The sequence below is a fragment of the Mus caroli genome, unplaced genomic scaffold (assembly GCF_978045245.1).
Source record: "Mus caroli unplaced genomic scaffold, Mus_caroli_1 scaffold_3, whole genome shotgun sequence".
In the NCBI taxonomy this organism is placed as follows: domain Eukaryota; kingdom Metazoa; phylum Chordata; class Mammalia; order Rodentia; family Muridae; genus Mus; species Mus caroli.
Window position 1 is genome coordinate 52,662,444 of NW_028227258.1, and position 11,391 is coordinate 52,673,834.

The window sequence follows — 11,391 nt, forward strand, 5'->3', positions numbered from 1 at the left end:
GAGGGACAAAATGAGAAAACAAGAACTTTTCAGGTTCTTGGTGTGTTTTTTAAAGATGTATTTATTTTATGTATGTGAGTACAGTGTTGCTATCTTCTGACATACCAGAAGAGGGCATTGGATCCCATTACAGATGGTTGTGAGCCACCCATGTGGTTGCTGGGATTTGAACTCCGGACCTTCGGAAGAGCAGTCGGGTGCTCTTACCCACTGAGCCATCTCACCAGCCCCCCTCCAAGCAGTTCTTACTTGTTGGTAATTTCATTATATTTTCTCTCTTGCTAGTCAAGTAATTTACCAATTAGTAGGCAAATATTTTTTAATATATTTATTTTATGTATATGAGTATACATACATTTATTTTATGTATATGAGTAAGCTTTGCTGAAACATCTGAAGAGGGCATAAATCCCATTACAGATGGTTGTGAGCCAGCATGTGGTTGCTGGGAATTGAATTCAGGACCTCTAGAAAAGCAGTGGTGCTCTTAACTGCTGAGCCATCTCCAACCCAGTAGGCAAATATTTTACCTGGAGAATTATGTTGTGCTGCTTAACTTTCTGAGGTCTCAGGCTTCATCTCAAGAATGAGGGAAAACTTTAAAATCAGCATTTTTTTTTTTTTTTAATTTTTTATTTTTTGGTTTTTTGAGACAGGGTTTCTCTGTATAGCCCTGGCTGTCCTGGAACTCACTTTGTAGACCAGGCTGGCCTCGAACTCAGAAATCCGCCTGCCTCTGCCTCCCAAGTGCTGGGATTAAAGGCGTGCGCCACCACGCCCGGCTTTAAAATCAGCATTTTAAAAATGTATTATATAAAACCATATGCCAAATGAGAAGGTTCACAGTATAACAACTGTTCTGAAACTGGTATTCATGAAATTTAGTGTTCTTAGCTGCATTGAAGGATAATTAACTGGTGGAATGTTCTGATTTTAAAATGTGGAGGCTACCCTTTGAATATATTTGTATGGTTTCCCAGTGTCTTTAGTATAATCTAGATGTAGCATACTCTTCCTGGAGACCTCTGAATTGAATTCATTTTTAAAAGCTTAGCAGTGGTTAAAATTGAAAAGAAGTATTTACCTTAAGTAAAACAACCTAGATTTTGTAAGTTGCTATGAAATAGCTTAAGTAAGTTGGTTACAAGCCTTTTTGAGTTTGCTTCAAACTCAAGATCTTCCTGCCTCTGCTTCTCTGAGTGATGAGTTTATTATAGCATGTGACACATCAGGCTTTACAGCACCTTAATACTAACTTGGACTTTTTGAATGGCCAAGTCTTGGGGGAAAAAAGTTCTGAGCTTAAAGACTTAAAGTATTTACTATGCTTCAATTCAGTTGATTGTAATATTCATCTTCCATGAGTTTTTAACAGTTTGAATATTGACTATGTATTAGGAACCAAGATTCTGAGAGTAGGAAATAGAAGTATCAGGTAGTTTCTACCACTGTATAACAATGGTATACACTACTTAAGAGCTATACACTACTTAAGGAACTGGATATAATGAGGTAAATAACCACTAGGGAAAAGTTTAGCAGTTTAAGGTAATAGGAGAGATGTAACAGATTGGTTGCTAATGCTTTATTTTTCTTTCATAGATAAACAATGGATTTGGCTATATGAATAGGTTTCTCAAGTTGGGATGGATAAGAAAGGCTTAACAAAAGTTTATTAGCAGAGGATAAGGAATGGTGGAGGGAATTTGATGGAAACATTAGACAAACACATGAATAATAAATAATATAGCAACTTAGTGAATGGAAAAGATGCACAGACTATGTCCTGGAAAAGGTGATTGATTGGGTCAACCAAAATAGGAAATTCCAAAGGGCAAGCAAATTTGAGGAGATGGGAGTGGAGATAGATCATTGATAGCAACCATTTACTAATTACTAAATGCCAAGCATCCTGCAAATTCTACACATTGTCTTATTTAACTTTTCTACATTCTAATCTGACACTGTGGACCAAGGATTCTAACCAAGCCTTTGTCCTGGCTCGATGGCTCTCATGCTCATTAATTTTGCCTCACTGCTTGGTTGGTTTGTTTGTGTTGAAAGCCATAGATAGGATTAAAGCTGTAAACTTGAGAAAATGTGTGGGTGTTTAATTGCAAATGATATTGTATTAACATTTGCAGTATTTAAGAAGTAGGCTCTTTGTTCCTCCATTCTAGCTACTTTGAAATTTGTTAAGGACCAGCATAGTCTGGGAGTTTGTTCCTTTACAAGCTTCTCAGATAACTGCTGTGTTCTGTGGTTGTTGGCTATTAGTTAAATAACACTGACCTGAGAGCATAGCATGCAGAGGTATAAACCAAGGGTCATATGTTTGAGGAATGAGAAAAGAAAGTGACTTGAATTGACATATAGGTAGGAGATCAAAAAGGTTATGTTTCAGGACTGAGAAGCGGAGATCCCCAGAAGTTAAGCTCAAAATTGTTGAAGCAAACTGAACAAAACTGTAAATATTCTCATTTAAAGTTGCTACCTAAGTGCTGCATGCTGTGACGCATGTATGCCTGCTGTCTCAACACTTGGGAGGCAGAATAAAGTTCAAGGCCAGTCTGCAGTATTACATGGCAGAATCCAGTCTCAAAATGAAACAGGAAAGATTTGTCATTTAAGTAGCAGTTTTATATTCTGTTATTTCTTCAAGGTACTAATTCTTGCTTAGTATTTAATTTGCCTTAACAACAAAGAAGGACCACTATTTAATTGAAGAATTACCCAATTCTGGGTATGTAGTCCAGTGTCTGAGCACTTTCCATAGGGTGCATAAGGCCCTGGTTTGATCCCCAGGCACTACACACACACACACACACACACACACAGGTGTAAGAGAAAAAAATTGCTAACTCGACACCAGAAGAGTTGCATGTTTTGACTAAGTGAAACATGACAAGGAACTTAGAGAGGTATCCTTGAGATATCAGGTGTTATTATGAATAATATGGCTGGCCTATCTTGAAAGCATTTGTGTGTGTGTGCGTCCCCCCCCCCCCTTTTGTGCCTGCAAGTGCACACACATGCATGCCTTAATGGGCCAAGGGAAATTAGTGTTTCTATAAAGATCATGAATATATTCTTTTTGGGTTTACTTTTTCTTTTTTTTTTTTTTAATTGGAGCTGAAGAGAAGGCTCAGAAGTTAAAAGCACTGGTTGCTCTTCCAGAGGACCCAGCTTTATTCCCAGTACCCTCATGGTAGCTCACAGCTATCTATAACTCCAGTTACAGGACATCTGATGCCCTATTCTGTCATCAGGCACCAGGCATGTGGTTCACAAACGTACACACAGACATCCATACATATTAAAAATTATGTGGTATGTGTATGTAGGTACATATGAAGGTTGGATGACTTTATGGAGTTGTTTTTTCTTGTCTACCTTCATGTGGAATCAATCCTGTGGCTCAACTTAGGTCTCCAGTCTACAGCAAGTATCCTTACCCACTGAGCCATCGAGATGCTCTTCTGCAGTGTGTTTTAACGTTTATTTTGTAGATACAGGAACAGGCTTCCGGCATGCTTTAGTATGTGTTGTACGGTTGAAGTTTCATTAGTGTTTTTTTGTAGTTATTCAGGTTTTATTTCTTTAGGCTTTTAATTGTTGACCACCTTGAGCTTTCAGAATGGTCTTCCTTCTGGTATGTCATCTTCTGCTTCATAGTATTTGTGTTTTATTAAATTAATATAGCAATTTCCATTATATTCACACATAGTTTCTGAAATATGCTTTTTGTATTTCATAAATTTTTTTTCTAGTGGTGTCAAACTAAATGTTTATCCTAGAATTTAAAGGGTCTAGTTGCTCGTGGTAGCACATGCCTTTATTGTCCTTGCACTCCAGAGGCGGAGGTAGAGGCAGAGGCAGGTAGATGAATGCCTGAGTTTGAAGGTAGTTTGCTCTATGTAGCAAGTTCCAGGCCATCCAAGATATGAAAATGAGACTGTCTTTAAAAGCAAAGACTTTCCATTAAATGGTTATTATCTATGCAAACCAGATTTTTAAAAATTGTATAAATTGTTTACGTTTATTGTGTGAATTTTCAGGTGACTAGTGGATTACTTTTTTACCCAGGAAAAGGACTTAATAACATTTTTTTAATATTGAGCCTGTTAGTGCACTTATGTCAACAGTAGAACTGTCATCAAAATTTAATACTGAGGTGCTATGTATTTTTATAACATTTTAATGAATATTAAAAAATCAATATTCCATATAATTATATTTTAGTATATAGAAATTGAATATTAATAGTTTTACTTGTCTCCCAAGATGAGTAGTGTCTTATAGTTTATTATACACTTTTTGTTGGTTTTTAGGCAAAGTGTCTTGTAGTCCAGATAGGCCTAGAACTCTCCATATAGCTAAAAGGTGACCTGGAACTTCTGTCTTTGTGTCAAATGCTTGGGATATGCCATCATATCTTTGTTTATAGAAACACATCACTAAACTGTACTCCTTAATTGGGGTTTTTCTGCATTCTGTAGCAGTGGTCTCAACCCTGACACCTCGAGGAACTTTGGGTATTTTAATTCTAATAGTTAAGGTTGTTCTTCAGATTGATTTGAAGTGCGATGGATGAAGTGACTCTGCAAAGCCTCAGGAATTGTTTTTCCTTTGTATAAGTGCCCAAGTAATTCTACTGTGCTGCCAGTGTTGAGAGCCACTGCTCTAGAGACAAAAGTTTATGCATACTCAGAAATATACAACCTTTTAAGAATTGTTAGAAAACAAAAACAATGACAATAAAACCAGTACAATTTTGATTTTATACAATATGTATATTGCTGAACATATTGGATCCCTGTTGCTAAAAACATGGTCCCAGCTGAATAGCATCACATTAGTATCACTTGAAAGGTGTTAGGAATGCAGAATTGTAGAGCTTCATCTCGGATCTGGTGGATGTGGTGGCAGTCTTCAGATAATTAATATGTACATTAAGGTTTGGCAGATGCTTGCCTGGGTTTTTGAGCCATTGGGCTTGAACTCATGTACATACACAAAAACACTTAAGAAACTGTTTTTGAAGCTGGGCGTGGTGGCGCATGCCTTTAATCCCAGCACTCGGGAGGCAGAGGCAGGCAGATTTCTAAGTTTGAGGTCGGCCTGGTCTACAAAGTGAGTTCCAGGACAGCCAGGGCTATACAGAGAAACCCTGTCTCGAAAAACCAAAAAAAAGAAAGAAAGAAAGAAACTGCTTTTGATCTAGATACAGTGTTCTGTGTGATAAAATTAATAATTATAATCTTACTTCTTGTGTATAAGTTCCAAAGTTGCACTGGTAAAAATTAACTGAAGCATTTATTGTTTTGCTTTGTTTCAGGAAAACAACAAAACTAGGGCAAAACCAACACACACACACACACACACACACACACGTTAGCCTGTAATTTAGTGTTTTGGGTTTCATTTTGTGGTTTCTTTTTTCTTTTTGTTCTGGGCGAACCTAAGGCCTACATGGGCAGCATGAGCATTTCTCCCACCTAGAAGTTTGGGAAGGTGCATATGGGCATGACTGAGGAGTGGTTCCTAATTACATTGTCTTTATATACTTCACAGGCTAATTTTTTTCACATAGGAACTAGATTCAGTCTATAGTGCCAAATCACACAATGAGAAAACAAATATTAATATTCATGTGTATGGCCAAGTATAATATTCAGAGGATAATCTTAATTTACATTATACCAGTTTAGGTGCAAGAATGGTATTTTTTTTGGTTTTTTGAGACAGGGTTTCTCTGTGTAGCCCTGGCTGTCCTGGAACTCACTCTGTAGACCAGGCTAGCCTCGAACTCAGAAATCCGCCTGCCTCTGCCTCCCAAGTGCTGGGATTAAAGGCGTGTGCCACCATGCCCGGCTAAGAATGGTATTTTTAATGTATAGATTCGTAATGATAAAGGGTTCTGACGTATATTTGCCAAGTAGTCACGTTGATATCCAATGAAAAATTACAATCAGATTATTTTCATAGTCTATTATTTTTTACTTTTAAATTTGTTGTGTGTGATTTAAGGGAATTTTCATCAACCTCAGCAGCGTCAGCATCTCTGGGAACCTCGCAAAGATTCATTTATGATATCATAGGCTGATTTATCCTCAGAAACGAGAGACTTGTTTTCAGTGGAGAATATAGAACAGGGCTTTTGTTTTGTTTTTGTTTGGTTTGGTTCTTGGGACACCTTGTTTTGCTTACTTTCCTTTATGGATGACTAAACTGAATGTGTGTGTGTGTACATCTGTATATATTTACAGAGAGAAAGAATATTGAATCCCTTTCCCTACTGTTTGAATTGCCTGGTTTAAAGGTAGCCTTCTAAGTACAGTAATTAGTTAAACATCTTTTTTCTTCCTGGGTTTCTTTTTAGGGACTACTGACAAAACCTATAGCTGACTTTTGGATATGGCTTTATTACTCAGCAACTAAAAGATGAGTTCTAAGTGCCAGACTTCTGGCACTGGCCTTGCTCTCCTGTTTCTATAGAAACTGGGTTGGAAGTCAGAGCTGCACAGAGGGAAAGGGTAAGTTTCTTTTAATTCCATATTATAAACCCATATCTTACTAATTATGGCCTGGTATCAGTTTCCACATAAGAGTGAGTAGTAAAGTGTTCTCAAAAAGAAACTACTAATTTTCACTTGAGAGAAACTGACATCAAGTCATTAAACACAATGAGGGTTTAAATATGGATTTAGTTTTCTAGTGACTCTGACTTCATATTTCTTAAAAGAATGAACTAGGTCGAATGGTCACTTTCAGTTTATTTTTTTTTATTCAAGGGAGTCTCAGTATTGACTTTTACCCTATTGTGTTGTACCTTTCTTATAAGTGAAAAGTGGCATATAAAATATGTGTAGGGGCTTTGTAAAAGCCTATATGGATTGTGCCTCTTTGTATAGGTTCAGTTCTTTTTTTCCATTGCAAAACAAATTCTGCTCTACTGACAAGTTCTTAGCCTCCTCTCTCTTAGCTAAGTAGGATGAGTGCCTCTTGGGACATGTGCATTTGTTCTCTACTAGGCAGAGCCTGTTATTTGTATATTTTAAGATACCTGCCAATTGGTAAGTTGTCATTCCTATGGTTGGCTCCAGAGGGCTTTGCTAGACAGCTGTAGAATTTAGACATGATGTTGGTTTACTTGATAGTACAAACTCCTATGATTTACAGGTTGGTGCATCTAAATAACATTAAAATCTGACTAGCTCTGAGATAAAGAGGACATTCTGAACTCTCACTTTTAAAAAATGATATACTATTAAAGGACTAAAATTATCTTTTTCTCACTAAAAGAATGTAAAAGTTATGCAGACCAAAGCAGTCCTTGACTTTATTTCCATCTAGATATGTCACTTGTAGAAATAGTGTATGCTGTAAAAGTTGATCAAGCATGGTACACATGTCGGTAATCCCAAGAGTTGGAGGATAAGGTTGGGGGACTGTGAGACTGAGGCCATCTTATACTACATAATGAAATCCTATCTGGAACAAAGTTGGAAGTTTGTCAGTGGGAAAAGTAAACTCATTTTAAAAGATTTTACAGGTCTTTAGTTCATGCCTGAAAGTGAACTATTAAAATTTTTTATGATTTTCACCAATTTTTGTTATGCTAGCTGGGGCTTGTATAAGGTAGAAACAATTGAATTTGTGATTTTTAGGGGGAAGCAAGAGTTTGGAATCTAGAAAGTTTGGTGTACTGTTTGCTGTCAAGCATCCAGACACATATATTTCTTAGGAATAGTCAGTTTGCCCTGGTTTTAAAATGAAAAATCTAGGATCTCAGCAGACTAGATGTAGTTAAGAGCATTGGCTGTTCTTCCAGAGGATCTAGGCTCCATTCCTAGTATCCACCGTAGCAGCTCACACCATTGTAATTCTAGTCTTAAGGATCAGATGCCCTCTTTGGCCTCCATGGGCATTGTATGAATATGGTAAGCAAACATATCACAGAACATTCATAGATGCAAAATAAATAAATCTTTAAAAATCTAGGGAATCCCCTCACTTCTGATCAGCCCAGTCACCCTGATTCTACTTCACTCTCTGCATTCCTTAAAAGTCCTCACTAAAGTTGAGGGTTTTGTACTGTAGTCCTTGGGTTTTGTTTTGTTTTCTAGACAAGATCTTGCTTGTAAAATCTAGGCTAGTCTCAAGTTGTTGACAGTTCTGCCTCACCCTTCTGAATGCTGAGGTTGTGGGCAACAAGTGTATCACCACACTACTACTAAGATGTCACTGCTCATTGTTCTCTGCTTGAAACATTCATAGTGTAATGGCATTTGCTGGAGTGGTTCAATGTGTTGGAGCCTCATTGTGTAGTACTCAGGCTGGGCTGGGACTCAAAGATCCTCCTGTGTCAAAGTACAGAGATTTCAGGGAACACCATAGATTTGCTTTTCTGTTTTGTTTTTAATTTGTTTTTCTGTGTATGAGTGTCTGTCCTTCTGTCTGTCTGCCTGTCTGCATGTATTTCTGTGTACCACACTGTGCCTGGTGCCAGAAGAGGGGCCAGCTTCTCTGAGACTGGAGTTACAGATGATTGTAAACTTCCTTGTGGGTTCTGGGAATTGAACTTAAGTCCTTAAGTTCTCTGGAAGAGCAGCTAATGCTCCAGCCCTAAAGCGTCATCTTAAATAATTTACTTGTCCTGTATTTCTTAGTGATTCCTGGCAATGCTTAGTTGTCCCTGACACCCGCTCTCTCCCCACATGCTTAATAAAACTTTCATTTTAAACTGTTCTAAAAGCTGATTGCACATAACTTGGTTATCTTGATTATTTTGTTATTGTTGTTTTTGTGTCTATATTAAGAACAGGTGCTAAATGTGAGGCAACCTGGGTGAAATCTTGTGGAAGCTGTATTGCTGATACACTGTAGCAGACAATCTCAGTAAAGGCTGTGGTTTTATTCTGAGGAGTGGGTTCATTCTAGTATAATTTTAGGTTAGCTTTGAGCCAAAACGAACCTATTGCTGTTTCAATGAAGTTAATTTTCATAGTTTGTTGGTACCAAGAAGGAAAGAATAATTTAAAGGAATGGGTGGTTTTTATGTTATTTGAGCTGTGACTTCTACTTTCTTAATATTGTATTTCTTTGGTTTTCAATATTCATTTGGAAAATGGGCACTGTAGACAGTGCTTTTGAAGGTTGTATGAAGATAAAGATTAGGCTAGGCTGCTTGCTGGGCAGTGGTGTTTCACACCTTTAATCCCAGCACTGGAGGCAGAGGCAGGTGGATCTCTGTGCGTTCAAGGCCAGCCTGCTCTACAGAATAATTTCAAGGCCAGCCAGGGTTACATTGAGAAACCCCACCAAGCTTGGTAGCACATACTTGTAGTCCCAGTGCCAAGAGGGTAGAGGTAGGAGGTTCTGAAGTCCAGGGGTTTGAGGGCCGTGTTACTACTTGGTAGGAAGACAAATTTTAGTGTATGAGATTGATGAAGCCTGTCTGAGTTAAGTCAATGTGGAATTCTTTTTATATAGAGAGATTTGTTTATTTACATGTTATATGTTATATATATGAGTACACTGGAGCTGACACCACAGAAGATCCCATTATAGTTGCTTGTGATCCCCTAGTTGGTTGTGCGCCACTAGGTGGTTGCTGAGAATTGAACTTAGGACCTTTGGAAAAGCAGTCAAGTGCTCTTAACTACTGGGCCATCTCTCCTGCCCAGTGAGGAATTCTTTATGTGGTCTTACTTAATAGACAGTTTTGAAGTTTGGAAAGAGTCTAGATTGAGCCGGGCGTGGTGGTGCACGCCTTTAATCCCAGCACTCGGGAGGCAGAGGCAGGTGGATTTCTGAGTTCGAGGCCAGCCTGGTCTACAAAGTGAGTTCCAGGACAGCCGGGGCTACACAGAGAAACCCTGTCTCGAAAAACCAAAAAAAAAAAAAAAAAAAAAAGAGTCTAGATTGTTGAAGCCTTTTGAAAATAATTGCTGCTTCAAATGGAAGGGGAAATTCAGGCCGGTTCCTATTGGCTTATCTTTTTAACATAGAAGGCAGCAGAAAAGAAAGTAGTGATTACTGTTTATGAAGGATATTTTGCTTGCAAAGTTTATTTTCATCTAATCCTCACACTATAATCCATAGGTAGGTAGGTAGGTAGGGGTATCCTCATTTTGCAGAGGAGAAAGTTAGGGCTCAGATATGTTGAACAACTTAAGGAGATCACATGGTAGAAAATAGTAGAGCTGAGATTTATTACTATTCCCTGCTTGTAAAAGTGGGGGGAGGTGTCATATTTTTGTTTCAGACTATTTTTATTTTATGTGCATGGGTGTTTTTTCTGCATGTGTCTGTGTATCTTGTGCATGCCTGGTGCCCATACAGGCTGGAAAAAGGCATAGGATCCCTACGTTTGGAGCTACAGATTGTATGTGAGAGCATGTAAGTGGGTGCCTGCCAGAATCTGGGTCCTCTCATCTCTCTATGATATGCCCCATATTCTTATTTTTATTTATGTTTTGGCATGTGTTAAATTTAAAAAAAGAATATTAGACATTTTTTCTTAAATGTAAAAACCTGTGGCTGGTTGTGATGGTATACACCTATAATTTTATGATATTGAAGCAGGATTGTGAATTTGAGGTCACCCTGGTGTGTGTGTGTGTTTGTGTTATACCTTATTTAACATAGGTAAAAAAAATTTTTAAATGTAAAAACTGCCTTTTAAATAAGAGCAACTTACTGTCTTTGAGATAGGTGAGATTTAAGACTCATTTGGTTACTGAGTTTATAGCAGGCCTTGGACACATCATCTTGTATCAACAAGACCAGTAGAGAAAATTGTTGAGCTCAATTTGTGCCCAGTTTAGCATTAGGCAGGGAGCTGGGGATGTAGTTTAGTGATAGTGTGCTTGCCTGTGGTGATAATGGTTCAGTCTCCAGCACTGTAAATAAAGGACATTAGATGAGATTCCACATGTTGGGCATGATGTTCATTTGAGTACTGTATGGGTTGCGTTGGATTGTACTGGTATGTAGGCATGTGCCAGGTCAAAGAAGACCAGCTTCAGGAATTGCAGCAGATAGTAAAGTTTGCACAAAGGCTTACTTGGAAAGTATCAAATATGGTGCATCTTGGAAACAATTTCAAGCTTTCAGTTTAGGGTTTTTCTTTATTAAGGAACCAATAGATGTTTTAAGTACAGAAGGGTAAGAGTGCAATAATAAGGTGCTGGAGAGATGGCTCAGCGGTTAAGAGCATTGACTGCTCTTTCGAAGATCCTGAGTTCAATTCCCAGCAACCACATGGTGGCTCACAACCATCTGTAACGAGATCTGGCGCCCTCTTCTGGAGTGTCTGAAGGCAGCTACAGTGTACTTACATATAATAAATAAATAAATCTTAAAAAAGAAGAGTGCAATAATAAT